The 16321-nt window shown below is 38.0% G+C and overlaps 1 pseudogene across 1 annotated transcript in view; it reads right to left on the bottom strand.

Moving 5' to 3' along the window:
- Positions 1–951: 951 nt before the first annotated feature.
- Positions 952–16321, bottom strand: part of LOC104605870 (beta-galactosidase 3-like) — a 46993-nt pseudogene continuing 31623 nt past the window's right edge. The window contains exons 14-18 of the transcript XR_016076217.1: positions 9840–9947; positions 6879–6989; positions 3123–3334; positions 1764–2100; positions 952–1319 (exon numbers count right to left, since the gene is read on the bottom strand). The product of XR_016076217.1 is annotated as a beta-galactosidase 3-like (transcript). The remainder of the gene's footprint in view (positions 1320–1763; positions 2101–3122; positions 3335–6878; positions 6990–9839; positions 9948–16321) is intronic.

Raw genomic sequence — 16321 nt, forward strand, 5'->3', positions numbered from 1 at the left:
GAGGTGGGGATGGGATTTGCTCCCCAAGTCCCCATCCCCATTCTTGTCCTTGCCAATGGAGACAGTTTTCCTCATTCCGCTGGGATCCAGTCCCACTCCCTGCCTTTTTTTTTATGATGTCAAATTCATTTTATTTTTTATTTCTATTTTATTCCATTTTTAAATAAATAGTTGTAATTTACAATCCTATCAAAATAGATTTAAATATAATCAAACGGATTCAACCATATTTTCTAAATATATTAACTGATTAACACAGACACACGCATCAAGTAATTGGCCTATAGTATTCACACAGCAAATTAGACATTCAATCTCTTCTATCCTTTTCCCTTCCAATACAATGAGCCTGGGTGCCAATTGGACTGGATTTTGTCCAATCTGATCCAGTCCAATGTGAATCCATTACAAATGAATCATGTCCAATCCAATCCGATGAATATTTAGGACCACTTTGGAGTGGTCCAATTCAATGTCTGGATCGTCCAATCTGTTCAAATTTGTTTTAATGTAGATTAATTCTAATCCAAACCTGGTCCATTGACACCTACATTCTTTTATCAATGGACTAAATATTGGCTCAATCCAACTCAATCCAATATAAATTCATTATGGATGGACCAGGTCCAATTCAATCTGTCTTGCTGGTCTGTCCAATTTGTCCAAATTGATTTTGGTTTGGACAGTGTCCAATCCAAAACCGGCACACCCCTATCATGAACTTTAAATGGAATCCATGTAATCATCAATTATGGAACATGTTAACACTGAAAATCAGAGGGAGAAAAGCAGAATGCATGTTTTATCTTACGTGATGATTTCTATACCAAGGAACCGTTTAGAAAACAGAAACCTTGGTGTCAGTGTAGAGAGTATAGAGTTTCTTTAAACCCCAGATTTACATGGGGCTGGGGTTAAGGACTAGAGAGAGAATTCAAGAAACGATTTTAGTTATGAAGGCTTTTATTTGCAGCTCCACTGAATTGATAAATTACAAAAATGTTTTTTAGGATTTTGATTGGTCATGGTTGGTTCCATGCCTATCTGAGTATTTGGAACTTTGATGAACAAGAATAACTAAAGAACAACATTTCCTGCAACAATTATAAGCAGGAGAAAAAAAAACGATACATCTTCAAAAAAAAAGTAGGCTATTAAATATTCCGTGTACATACCAATTATCAAACCAGCTGCTGGAGTAGGGAGTTTCAGCTGCACATTGCTTCCACAGCAAGCTTCTTTGTCAAGTTGGGGCACTAGTCTTTATTGAAGTTCTCTTCAGATAACGCTATGGTACAACCATTTTTGTTCAGGCAAATCTGCAATAGCAATCAAACAAATTTAGTAATCTAGAGATGAGCCAGTCCAATAACTAAATTCCTGAAAAATATGTAAGATCTGAAATACAGAAATCAGACTCAATACATGGTTAGGTTGGATGGTTTATACAAGGCTTGTTGATCGTTGGATCCTACTTTAACAAAGAAAACAAAGAAGTGCAAGAAGAAGTGCTTTTGGGGCTTCATTTGATCCAAGAGTCCTGGTATATTGGGCTTTGCTCCAATCACACTACCACTAACATATTCCGTCAAGAACTTTACTGGTGGAACCACATCATTCGTGCACTAGTAAATGTTTAGATGTTATAACATCATTACATTTGGATTTTTGGGCTCATTGGGTTTTGGTATGATGGTAGGGCAATTTCTGACCAAGGTGATGAATTGAAAGATGATCAATGTATTCTGTTACTGATTCCTTACCTTCTCAACAACAGAAGAAGAATTAGGATCATGGCAATCACCCTTGCTGTAAGATCCACATGTTCCAGTAGGAGTTCCAAAGCTTGCAAACTTTACGCCGGTAATGACAGTTTTGGGAGGGCATTTCAGATCAACAGTTGCTTTGGATTTGCTACCACCGTTGATACCCTTATGCCAAGATTCAGGATTAATAGGGGGAAAATCTTCTGAAATGAGAGCACAAACATCAGTCACTCGTCGTTTTGAGAATTTAATCTCAGTTGGATTTCCACCTTTCTCCTCAAAGATCACCAAAATGTTTCCTGATGGCCGAAACCAAGACCGTGGAACATGGTACCTGTTCCAAAAAGAAGAAATTGCCAGGATAATCAGATTTATACACACATTCACAGCAAACTCATGAATAACTCTATTATCAATTGAAGAAATCTGAAAAACTTTAGGAGGTAAGGCAGAAAAACTTTTAAGGGCAATACACCTGCTTAAAATGATTTTTTATTTAAGAGATTATTTCAAAAAGGGAACTATTGTTGTCTTCTGAAATACTAGGATGCTAACTGAAATCATGCTGACTGGGTTCCATCTGACAAATTCCTCATTTTGAACAAAGAATCCTTAATGTTTTCAGAGCTATCTTTATTGTCAAACACACTGTCTGTAGCATCATGCATAGTATGGCCGTAAGGGTAAATTAAGTTCTACTGACCAAAATTAAATAAAAAGAAGAAAGGAAAATTCAAGAAGAAGAAAATAGGCTGGGATAACAATCAATTTATGCCAATTAAAATCAGCTTCAGTTATATCATTAAGAAACATGGATTCAACCTGGTACAAGTCAACTTTGAGTGTCAACTGGGTGTTGAAAATAGGCTGGGATAATACCAATTTATGTCAATTAAAATCAGCTTCAGTTATATCGTTAAGAAACATGGGTTCAACGTGGGACTTGCCTAGAGCCCTGGTACAAGTCAACTTTGAGCGTCAACTGGGTAAATGGTGTGGACTTCCTAGAGAAGGTCATTCCAAAACTAATCATTTCTCCTTTATTTCCAAATTGATGCAGCTCTCCTATGTACTTGATCTTTGAGAACTCAATTGAGTTGGTGAATGGTAATAGTATCAGGAGGTACTCGGAAAAAAATTAAATGCTTGGTGAGTGCCTATAAAACCATGTTTTCTTAAGCAAAAAACCAGGTATTATTTCCAGTTTAGTTTCTTTGTAACAACTCTAATATAATTAGGTTGGTTTGACATTAAGGTCTCTAGAGAAGTACTAAAATTTGGGCATATAGAAAGAACATAGATGACAGAAATGTAAATTTCCTGCCTTGTGTTTTTGGGTTCAGCATTTTAAGTTACCATCTTTGAGTTGGTTCTCCACATCCAGTGTTACATTTGTCTGGGAAAAATTTGCCTCTATAATTGCATTCAGGAGGGCACTCATCATATATAGAACTTATCCTTGGCCAGTATCTTCCAATTGCTTCTCCATTCAGCCAAGCTTGTCCTTTCCCCATAGACAACATATCCAGCCCAATAGGTTCATCTCCAGATGGAGTATCAACAAGTGCCTGTAAAATGGGGACAAAGTAGTAACTTCTCAAAAACAGTTTAGAGAAAAACTTTCTTCAGAAAGGAAGTATAGACTAACTAAATCCAGTGCTTGCAGCAGGGCTGGCAGGCATTCAAGTGATAATCAAATGGTGCAGTAGTCATTTGCTTTTGCTACTTGGGAGCTGAAACACAGCATAATGCATCAAAAGTGCTACAGGAAAGACATTGTAACTTGTAGGAACATCATAAACTGCTTGTATTAAAAATCTTAATCAATCACCCAGCTCAATTAAAGCCTTGTCCCAATTATATGGGGTTGGCTACTCTGAGCACAAAATGACAATTCAGAATCCATGTTAGCAAGAGGTTAGCAAAAAGTTTTAATGCCAGGTGCCAACTTAACACAACCCTCTTCCTTTATCGGTCTTGGCAGTAAGACAAGCTCAACATTGGCCATGTACCAAACATCTTAATCAATCACCTCATGAGCATAAAATATTCACTTTCCTTCTCATTTGTTGTTTATCTTAAATTTATTACCTACTATCTATGCTACGAGGATGTTGATATGTCCAACACTACAGTGTCTAAGACAAACTTTTGAAAACTCCCAAAATGGAAAAATGTCGTCACAGTATGTGCTATTTATCATGAGAAATGTTTCTATTGTAAGAACAGACGTATATAGTACTGCACTTGTAATAAATGTATTTCAGTAATAGTGAGATATAGAATTCTGGGGTATTTTTGTAATTATATACCTTTCTGATTCATTAAATACTAGAGAATGACCCCCGTACTAAGTGCGGGGCTAGTATTTTCATATTTTTTATTCATATATTCTAATAAATTTTGTTTGACACACTGTACTAAGTACAGGGCTACTACACCTAAGTATAATTTTGTTTGAAATTTACTATTTATTTGGAATATCTAATTTAAGTTTGTTATTTAATGTTTAATTTGTAATTGACAACCTATTTCATATTTCATACCAAAAAAAAAAAACGGAACCTACACCTTTGAGAGTCTTTTATTCGAATTAAAAAAAAATTAAATTAGAAAGATTATAGGCCTACATATTTTGAGGTGAATACTTTTTCTTTATAAGTAGCTGTGTATAGGGCAATTAATTTGATCTATTTTATTTGACACTCGTACTTAGTACGGGTCAAGTTTTTTATTGATTTAAAAGATTAAATCATGTTTTATTTGTAATTAATAGTCCATTTTATCTAAAAGAATAAACCCCACACCATTTTATCTAATAGGCCATTTATTGGTTTGAATCCACTAATACTTAAGTGGGTAGTTTTTATATTCAATAAATAGCCATGTGTGCCTTCTTTACAGAGTGGAGTTAACCACTTCCACTTTTTTTTTTTTTTAGAATGAAAGTGGAAAGTGGAGTTTCTGAGATCCTATTTCTTGAGTTAATAGGAAGCCATGTGTTTGAGCAGGGGGCTTTAGTTACTCCTAACAGAATTTATTTTAAAAAATTTGACTATTTCTTTTCCTCCAAATAACCAGAAAAAAGAAAAAATGCTGCAGGGATCATGTTCCACATAGGATTGCCTCCCTGTCAAACCTTTGATATGGCAAAAGCCTCCAAGAATTTCACCACCGACTCTGGGAAGCATATTTGAATCCCAAAGCAGTTTAACACTCTAACCCACAAAGAAGTAACCAGACCTCTCTTCAACAGGTCCTCAGCTGCCACCTAGACCTGGAATGAGGTCTTTGACAGGACTGCTTTGCACCTAGGAATGGCAACGGGTAGGGTACCCGTGCAAATTGCCCTACCCATTCCCAAACCCGCCATGTATCCCTGATTCCAAACCCGTCTAACTTTTCCTCTCAAATTCCCAAACCCGTCCAGTCCCAAATCCGTTAAACCCGTCTCGACCCGTCCCACCCGTTAAACCCCTTGACCAAATATTTTCTACTAAAAAAAGTTTCTTAATGCTTATAGTGTGACTTGAACCTGGATCAATTAATGATAGCACCAATTCTCTTAACACTACTTTAAGCCACTAAACCATCTCATATTTTGTGTTATTTAATGAAGTAAAATAGATTGTATTAACTTTTGTGTTCAAAACAATCAATACATACATATGATTAACAATTCCAACTAAAAATTAAAAGAAATAATATTTAAAATTAGCATTTTATAACTAAATGAAATAAACAATCTACCAAACCCAAATTTACATCAAATGATGATTTTTATCCCAATAAATTTATACAAATAAAATATTAATAATAGAATAATTATCTTAGTACTTAAATTTTATAAATTTATGCATGATATATATAATAGGTTCATATTTATGCATCCCGGGTATCAGGTATCGGATACCCTGAAGTCAAAACCCAAACCCATCCCAACCCTATAGGGTTTTAATCTAAAATCCCAAACCCGTCCCAAACCCTATAGGGTTTTGATAAACGGGTCATATTAGGGTTGGGACGGGTCGAATACCCAAAAATTCCCACGAAATTGCCATCCCTATTTGCACCAAACTTGAGAACTGGGGAAACTGCTATCTTCCCCTGGATTCAGATACTTGTACATTGACTCCACAGAGAAAGCTTTAGATCTATCCCACAACCATATTCTATTATACCTTGATCTCCTATTTGGACCGACATTTTGAAGAGTCCTCAGTAACTTGGTGAGAGAATCAATTTCCTAGTCATTTAAGCCTTCTCCTAAACTAAGGGCTCCAAGCAAAGGACCTGTTGGTAACATTATAATTCTCCAATACCAATGATCCTTTTTTAGTAGCAATAACATACAGCTGAGGGAATTCATCCTTCAAAGATCTTGCTCCAGCCCAAATATCCTCCCAAAATCCCACTCTAGCTCTATCCCCTTGCCTCAAAGCCCCAGAACTAAGAAAATTTCCATAGTTTATGAGGATTGAAAAAGTGGGAGTTTAGACACAAACCTTCATCCAATCCCTCCATATTTCTCTAAAATTCATCCTCCTTAACACATAATCCAACAAACCCCAATTGGCATGATCAAAAACCTTCTCCACATCCACCTTGCACAAAACCTAGGGGTGACCATTTCCAGCCTGGGACGGCCCAACCTAGAAATTTATGGTCTTGGGCCTAGGTTTTGAGGTTTAGGCCCAGCCCAGCCCGGGTCCACATCAGGCCCATAAATTTTAGGGCTAGGCATGGGCCAACACTTCAAGTCTGGTCTGCAATATATTATTTATATATACATGTTTTATATCATATTATATTACATAACTATTATAAAATGACATGATATTATATGCATGATAAATAAAGAAATTTTCCAACACAAATGTGATAATATCAATTTTTTTTTGTTTAAATGTAACTACTGGGATGTGAAGATGATAAAATGAAAAAGTATGGCCCTTTAAATAATGAAGTTCCAACTACATTAACTTTCATCCTCTTTGATGAATTTGCATAGTTGCTGAACAAAACAGAATGTTGGAACAGGATTCATGTAGCTGATCCCATATAGCTGGGACAAGCCTTAGATGATGATGACTGAAGAGAATTATGATGTACCTTGTACCATGTGAGAGGTTTATTCTTTGGTGGTTCTGAAGTTGAAACCCACTTCACATTATTCAAGTCATTGGGGTTGTAAATGTTTAAGTGCTCTCCCTCCATTCCGATCTGGAAAATGAAAGTAGAGAGAGAGAGAGAGAGAGAAGATAAAGAAGACTACACTTTCAGATCTTTACAGGGATGCTTAATACCAATAATATTTCTATGCACAACAGAAAAAATGGGGGAATATGAAAAATTGTGTAATGCCATTGAGTTACCTACTGACTCTGAAGATAATGAGGTAATTCATTATTCCTGAAGACATGATATACAGAACAATGGAAAGACAAATCAACAAATAAATAGAAAGTTGATTTTATAATATTTTTCAAGTCAGGGCACACTGATTACTGTCATTATGAATTAACCTCTGTAAACATTTGATAAGAACAACTTTAAAAAAGTAGATTGGAAGGATCAATATCCTTGTTACCTCCAGAAAGAGCACATTCGGAGATTGGAGTTATTAAAGAGATGACACTAGAAACAAAAAGAAGAAACAGAGAAATAAAGAAGAAAAACTTCATCTCCTACTATACTATAGAAATTGAACCCATTATTATAAGCAGATGGAAGGATCAATATCCTTGTTACCTCCAGAAAGAGCACATACTGGGTCCTAACGGTTTCACCATTTTATTCTATAAGAGATTTTGGGAAGTGGTGAGAGAGGATTTGTTGAAAGTTCTAGATGAGTTTCACTCTGCCTCTTTGGAAAGATCTTAATGCCACTTTCATTTCCCTGATCCCTAAAAAGAAAGGGGCATCTGATCTAAAAGATTTCAGGCCAATCAGTTTACTAGGCAGTGTGTAAAAAATCATTGCAAAATTGCTGGCTTCAAGGATGCGAAGGGTGATGGAGCCCCTTATTTCCTCGTCTCAAGGAGATTTTATTCATAACAAACATATCCAAGATGGTGTTCTTATAGCTAATGAATTAAGTGACTCAAGGAAAAGAAGTGGGAAGAAGGGGCTGGTGTGCAAAATTAACTTCGAAAAAGCCTACAACCATGTTAACTGGGCTTTCCTAGACTACATGTTGAAGAGGATGCACTTTGGGCAAAAGTGGAGGAACTGGATGAAGGCGTGTGTTACTACTCCTAGATTCTCAATCCTTTTAAACGGTCCAGCAAAAGGCAATTTTAGAAGTTCTAGGGGTTTGCGGCAGGGAGATCCCCTCTCCCCCCTTTTATTCCTTTTTGTTATGGAAGGTTTGAGTAGGATGACTGCTAGGTCTGTGGAGGGGGGTTGTTTAGCAGGTTTTGAAATAGTTCCTAATGGATAAGAAATCCCTCTTCTCCAATTTGGTGATGACACCCTGTTTTTCTGTGGGGCTAAAGTTGATCAGATTTTGGCTTTGAGGAATATCCTCTACTGGTTTGAAGTGGTTTCAGGTTTAAAGGTTAACCTAGCTAAGAGTGAAATGTTGGCTGTTGGAGAGGTAAGTAACCTGCAGTCCCTAGCTGATTTGTTGGGTTGTAGGGTGGGGGCTCTATCTTCTTCTTATTTGGGGCTGCCTTTAGGGGCCAAGTGTAACTCCAAAAGCATTTGGTCTCCGGTGGTGGAAAGAATGACCAAAAAGTTTCATCTGGTCATCTGGGATCAGATCTGTAAGCCTTTCAATTCTGGCGGTTTGGGAATCAGAAATGTGAAGAATTTCAATATGGCCCTTCTTGGGAAGTGGCTTTGGAGGTTTTTGCAGGAGCCTAATGAGTTATGGAGTCAAGTTATTGTGCAGAAGTAGGTTCCGGCAAAGCCCAACCTCTCTTATGGTTGTGAGGTGTGGAAAGGGATTTACAAAGTCTATCCTCTTTTTCAGAAAGGTATGAAGTTCAAGCTAAGGAATGGATCCAGTTTGAAGTTCTGGTCTGACCCTTGGTGCTCTGAACCCCCTTTGAAAAATTTGTTTGCTGACTTATTTCAGCTGGCATCGGATAAAGATGCCTTGGTGGCGGATTGCTATACTGGTCCAGGAAACTCTTCAGTTTGGTCCCCCTCTTTTAGAAGAGATTTCAATGATTGGGAGATCTCGCAGGTTATGGAGTTGCTTTCAAGGTTACAGGGATGCAGGCTAAACCCTCTAGATCCAGATCAGTGTTTTTGGGGGTGGTCAAAGACTGAAGTATTCTTAGTAAAATCTGTCTATTCTGATTTGGTGCCTGAGTCTTCTAGCTCTTTCCCCAGTCCTTTGGTGTGGGGTAGTGTAGCCCCCTCTAAAGTAAAGTTTTTTGTGTGGGTGGCTGCTGAAGATAAGTGTCTGATGAAAGTTATGCTGGTTAGAAAAGGAGTAGTGCTACCAGATGTGTCACCTGTATGCTGTGTGGGAGGGGTAAAGAAACCTCAAACCACCTGTTTCTTCATTGTGAATTTTCTGCAACAATTTAGGCCCATTTTCTCAAAGCAATTAACTGTTCTACATGTTTGCCTAATTCAGTAAAGGCTCTCTTAGAAGGCTGGAAAGTGGGGGGAATGAATAGAAAGGGAAGGATTCTGTGGAAGGCAAATCCTCTAGCAGTGCTATGGTCGATTTGGAAGGAAAGAAACAGAAGGATCTTCGATCAGAATCAGCTTCAAGTTGAAAGGGTGATAAAATTAATTGTTGATGAGCTTAGAGGGTGGCTGAACTCCAACTTGCTTTTCAAGGGGGACATTCTGACTTCATGTGTGGCTGTTAATTTTTTCTGAGTTTTCTTCTAGCTGTCCTCAGTTGTACTTCTCTCTTGTACAGTGAGCAGCTTGTTTTGCTTTCCTCTGATCAATAAAACTTTACTTCACCTTTTCAAAAAATTATTATTATTATTATTTTTTACTGCAAAATTAAACCCATTATTCCTAAAGAAGAAAGCAATTCAACTGCTTGTAAACCTTAAAAATTCACGATAATGCAAGTACTCTGGGATTGAGTTACAAAATTACCTTATAGGTCCAAGAATTTGAAGACAAGTCAACAGTTCCATTGTTGAACCCCTCTATCACGACTCTGGTTAGTCCAGCTCCCACCCATTCATAAAATGGTCCTGCATTCTTAAAGAAACAAGAAAATAATACAGAAGGATCAGCAAACAATTGAAGAGGAGGGAAAGTTAGATATCGTGTAAATAATACTTTTGATGCTACAAATAGGTTTGTTACAAAATTATAGGCTGTAAATATGTAGTATTAGCCCAATTAGGAATAGCTTGATTATAGGAATTATTCTTTCTTTGATTTTCTTCCTATTTAGTATCTACCTTTTTTGTATCTGCAAGGCTGTATGATTTTCTTCCTTTTTGTATCTGCAAGGCTGTATGATTTTCTTCCTTTTTAGTATCTACAAGGTTGTATATATATGTACTACTTTCTCAATAGAAAGACATCAATTTCTTCTAATTCTTGTTCTATCACATGGTATCAGAGCTGGAGACACCAATTCCAGTCTGAAACTAATTTCTGGTTTTCTTCCCTCTGCTGCCCAAGTGATCAGCTTTGAATTCTTTACGTTGCCCAAGTGAGCAGCAGCTGCGATCTCTAGGTCACCCATTCCGAGTGACATCTGCATCTCACTGCCCCTACCAGTGGAAGCGGAATCCCAGATCGGCCTACCCACCTTCACCCATCTCTTCTTCACTTCAATCGGGAGAGGGCTTTCAAGTCTGCAACAGGTCGGAGAGTAGCACAGCAGCCTCGGTGTTACTCCTGTGGTGTTTGTTTGCCCACCAGGAAAGTCTTTCTTCTCTGTTCTTTTTTATACAGTTGATATTTCGGTGCTGCCAGTTGTGGTTTCTTGCTGTTTGGGTGTTGCATCTGCTGCCGATTCTGTTTTATTGGCTTTGCTGGTTGTTAAAAGTTTATTTTCCTGTGTTTATGATGGCGGTTGAACAAAAGAACTTGGCTATGCCTAGTGTTATCCCCATTCTGTCTAAGATCACTGAACAAAAACTAAACAGAACTAATTATTTAGACTGGAGTAAGACTGTTCGTTTGTATTTACGGAGTATCTCTAAGGACAACCATCTGACTAAGGACCCTCCTACTGATGAGACCCGCACTGAATGGCTAAGGATTGACGCTCAATTGTTTTTGCAAATCCGCAATTCTATTGAGAACGAGTACGTCAGTCATGTCTCTCACTGTGAGTTTGTAAAAGAACTAATGGAATATTTGGCTTTTCTGTTCTTTGGTAAAGAAAACATTTCCCGTATTTTTGATGTTTGCAAGACATTTTATCGGGCTGAACAACAGGATCAGTCTCTTCAGACCTATTTCATGAATTTCAAGCGCACTTATGAAGAATTGAACGCCTTGTTACCTTTCAGTACTGATATCAAAGTTCAGCAGACTCAACGTGAACAGATGGCTATTATGAGTTTTCTGGCTGGCCTTAATCCTCAATTTGATGGTGCTAAGTCACAGATTTTGTCTAATCCTGAGATTACCTCTTTAAAAGAGGTCTTTACTAGGGTCCTTCGTACAGATACTGGTTCCCATACCTCACCTGTACAACAACCTAGTGCACTTGTCAGTCAGAATAATGGATCAACTGGCCGGTCTCGTTCTTAGAATAGTAGCAGAGGTGGCAGTAATAGTGGTTGGAATGCTGGAACTCAGGCCACAGGGGGAGTAGTTTGCTACTATTGTCATGAACCAGGACACACTAAAAGGGCTTGCCAGAAATTGCTAAAGAAAAACCAGAAGTCTTCTGGGTCTCAGTCAGCTCATGTTGTAACTACGAGTGATGCTCCTCATCCATCGTCAAATCAGACCATTACAATTTCTGCAGATGAGTATGCGAAATTTACCTAGTATCAAGAGGCATTAAAGAACTCCTCTCAGTCCATCACTGCCCTTGCTGAGTCAGGTAAAACCAATACATGTCTTCTTTCTTCTTCCTCTCAGTGGGTCATTGATTCTGGTGCAACAGATCATATGACAGGTAATCCTAGTCTCTTTTCCACTTTCCAATCACACACTTTTCCTTCTTCAGTCACCTTAGCAGATGGTTCTATTTCTTCTGTCCTTGGTTCTGGCACTATCAATCCCACACCAACACTTTCTTTGTCATCTGTATTGAGTTTACCAAAATTTTCTTTTAATTTGGTATCTGTTAGCAAACTCACTCGTACTCTTAACTGTTGTATCTCATTCTTTCCTGATCATTGTCTGTTTCAGGATCTTATGACGAAGAGGATTATTGGTAAAGGACGAGAATCAGGAGGTCTGTACATTTTGGATACCCAGGAACCTCAGACCATTGCCTGTTCTAGTACTTTATCTCCTTTTGAAGCTCATTGTCGGTTGGGGCATCCATCTTTACCTTTGTTAAAGAAGTTATCTCCTCAGTTTCATGATGTATCTTCTTTAGATTGTGAGTCTTGTTAGTTTGCAAAACATCATCGTCTATCGTCTGTTTCTCGAGTTAATAGAAGGGCTAGTCATGCTTTTGAGTTAGTACATTCAGATGTTTGGGGACCTTGTCCTATTATGTCTAAGACTGGATTTCGATATTTTGTTACCTTTGTGGATGATTTTTCTCGTATGACTTGGCTTTATTTAATGAAATCTCGTTCTGAGTTGCTTTCACATTTTAAAACCTTTTGTGCTGAAATAAAAACCCAGTTTGATGTGTCTGTACAAACATTGCGAAGTGATAATGCCAAAGAATATTTCTCTGATTCCTTCCAGACTTACATGACTCAGAATGGAATTCTCCATCAATCATCTTGTGTTGATACTCCATCTCAAAATGGAGTGGCTGAGAGAAAAAATAGACATCTTCTTGAAACTGCCAGGGCTCTTTTATTTCAAACACATGTTCCTAAACAGTTTTGGGCTGATGCTGTTTCTACAACGTGTTTTTTGATTAATCGCATGCCTTCCACTGTTCTAAATGATCAGATCCCTTATAAGATTTTGTTTCCTAATAAATCTGTGTTTCCTGTTGAACCTCGTATCTTTGGATGTTCTTGTTTTGTTCGTGATGTTCGTCCGCAGGTTTCCAAATTGGACCCCAAGTCATTAAAATGTGTCTTCCTGGGATACTCTCGTCTCCAAAAAGGGTACAGGTGTTTTTCTACTCTCTTGAACAGGTACCTTGTGTCAGCTGATGTTACATTCCATGAACATCTTCCTTTCTTTACTGCTCCATCTACACCTGTGTGTCCATAAGAGGATGATGATCTACTAGTGTATCATGTCACCAGTCCAGACGCTAGTGTTGTTCCAATACCCCAACCACCACCTTCTCAACCAAATTTACCTATTATTCAAGTCTATTCTCGACGACCTAATCCTCCTGTGACAAGTCCGGCACCGGTCTCTTCTTCGTCATCAAATCCAATGCCCAGTGATATTGATCTACCTATTGCTCTTCGGAAAGGTAAACGCCAATGTACTTATCCAATTTCCTCTTATGTTACCTATGATCGTTTGTCCTCTACTTCTTGTTCGTTTGTTGCCTCTCTTGATTCTGTAGGGATTCCCAAAACTGTTCACCAGGCTTTATCCCATCCTGGGTGGCGTGATGCCATGCTTGAGGAAATGAATGCCTTGACTGAGAATGGTACTTGGGATCTGGTCGATTTACCTGTTGGTAAGAAAGCGGTTGGATGCAAGTGGGTCTTTGCAGTCAAATTTAAATCTGATGGATCAGTGGCTCGCCTAAAGGCTCGCCTGGTGGCCAAAGGCTATGCACAGACATATGGAGTGGACTATTCTAATACTTTCTCCCCTGTGGCAAAATTGACTTCAGTTCGATTATTTATTTCTCTGGCAGCTACATATGATTGGCCACTTTACCAGCTTGATATTAAAAATGCTTTCCTGCATGGAGTTCTTCAGGAGGAGGTTTATATGGAGCAACCACTTGGGTTTGTTGCTCAGGGGGAGTCTGGGAAAGTTTGTCGTATTCAAAAATCGCTGTATGGACTAAACAGAGTCCTCGAGCTTGGTTTGGAAAATTCAGTCAGGCAGTAGAGAGGTTTGGGATGAGGAAGTGCAAGTCTGACCATACTACTTTCTATAAGCAGTCCACATTTGGCATCATTCTACTTGTTGTATATGTAGATGATATTGTTATCACTGGGAGTGACACGAAGGAAATCTCATCCTTGAAATCCTTCTTGCAGAGCCAGTTCAATACTAAAGATTTGGGGCACCTAAAAATACTTCTTGGGGATTGAGGTGGCAAGGAGTAAAAGAGGCATTTTCCTGTCTCAGAGGAAGTATGTTTTGGACCTGTTAACAGAAACTGGGAAACTGGGAGTCAAACCATGCAGTACTCCAATGCTTCCTAACCAGCAACTCACAAAGGATGGAGATGCTTTTGATGATCCTGAACGATATAGAAGATTAGTTGGAAAGTTGAACTATCTCACAGTGACTCGTCCAGACATTGCTTACTCAGTTAGTATTGTAAGTCAATTTATGTCCTCTCCTACAGTGCACCATTGGGCAACCTTAGAACAAATCTTGTGTTACTTGAAAGGAGCTCTTGGACGGGGGATACTGTATCGGAATCATGGTCACAGTAACATTGAGTGTTTTTCTGATGCGGATTGAGCAAGTTCCAAGATTGATCGAAGGTCCACTATTGGCTATTGTGTTTTTGTTGGTGGTAATCTGGTTTCGTGGAAGAGTAAGAAGCAAAATGTGGTGTCGCGATCTAGTGCAGAATCTGAGTATAGAGCAATGGCACAAGCTTCGTGTGAGGTTATGTGGGTTTCTCAACTCTTAACTGAGTTCGGTCTTAAAGTCTTAGTTCCAGCGAAGCTATGGTGCGATAATCAAGCTGCGATTCATATTGCTTCGAATCTAGTTTTTCATGAACGAACTAAACATATCGAGATAGACTGTCATTTTGTTCGTGAGAAAATTCAACAAAACTTGATCTCTACAGCATATGTGAAGACTGGAGAGCAGTTAGGAGATATCTTTACAAAATCTCTTAATGGAGCTCGGATTTCTTATATTTGTAACAAGCTGGGCATGATTGACATCTATGCTCCATCTTGAGGGGGAGTGTTACGAAATTATAGGCTGTAAATATGTAGTATTAGCCCAATTAGGAATAGCTTGATTATAGGAATTATTTTTTCTTTGATTTTCTTCCTATTTAGTATCTACCTTTTTTGTATCTGCAAGGCTGTATGATTTTCTTCCTTTTTTGTATCTGCAAGGCTGTATGATTTTCTTCCTTTTTAGTATCTACAAGGTTGTATATATATGTACTACTTTCTCAATAGAAAGACATCAATTTCTTCTAATTCTTGTTCTATCACAAGGTTAATATATTATTTGTTGGGTATGCCATTATTATGAGTAGTGATAGATAAAACTGCTTATTTTCAAAACTATAACATATTACATATTACATTCATTGATGAAAATTCCAGAACATAACCAATCCTAAGCTGTTGACACTCGGTTTCTTCAAGTATTTCAGAGATTCTGCTGTTATATCCATGTTTCAGATTTGTGAAAGATGTGATTCAGACCAATAAAAAATAGTAGAATAATTTAGATTATAGCAAAAGAAGTAAAGAAGAAGAAGAAGATAGCAAGAAGAAAAAGGAAGAATGGTGAAGAAAGGACAAAAGGAGGAGTTCGATAATCTCCTTTTTCCCCTACTCTAATCTTTTATTAATCTTACTTAAGTTACATAATTTACAAGTCTGCCCTTAAGAGGGCATCCACCTCATCAGCTAAACATGAATTAAAGGCCCATAAAGAAAAAACCTAATAAGAACAAATAACAAGAAAGAACTAATCAATAAGACACTAATGGGATAGGGCCCATTCGGCTCAGTCTCTCTACACTCCCCCTCAAGCTAAGCATAGATATCAATCATGCCCGACTTGCTTATATAGTGAACCAACTTTCCTTTTAGGAACACCTTTTGTCAAAACATCAGCCAACTATTCTTCAGAAGCAACAAATGGTAGGCAAACTTCTCCTGAAGCAACTCTCTCTCGTATAAAATGCTTGTCAACTTCTATATGCTTAGTTCTATCATGTTGAACAGGATTATGTGCAATGTTGATAGCGGCCTAGTTGTCACAATATAACATCATGGACTTCTCATAGTCTATACCCAGTTCTTCTAAAAGAGATCTCAACCACAAAAGTTCTAAAACTCCATGTGCCATTGCCCTGTACTCTGCTTCAACTGAGGATCTAGCCACTATGGACTACTTCTTACTCCATGATACAATGTTCCTTTAACCTAAAGTGGACCTCCTATAATCAATACATCCAGCCTAGTTAGCATCAATGTATGCTTTCAGCTTCACGTGTCCATGTTTAGCAAACAAGATACCTTTCCTTGGAGTCCCTTTTAGATAGCACAAAACCCTCTTAGTAGCTACCAAATGTTTATCCCTGGGAGAATGCATGAATTGACTAATTACACTAACTGCATAGG

The sequence above is a fragment of the Nelumbo nucifera genome, chromosome 1, assembly GCF_055504915.1.
Source record: "Nelumbo nucifera cultivar China Antique chromosome 1, China Antique-T2T, whole genome shotgun sequence".
NCBI classification, from domain to species: Eukaryota; Viridiplantae; Streptophyta; class Magnoliopsida; order Proteales; family Nelumbonaceae; genus Nelumbo; species Nelumbo nucifera.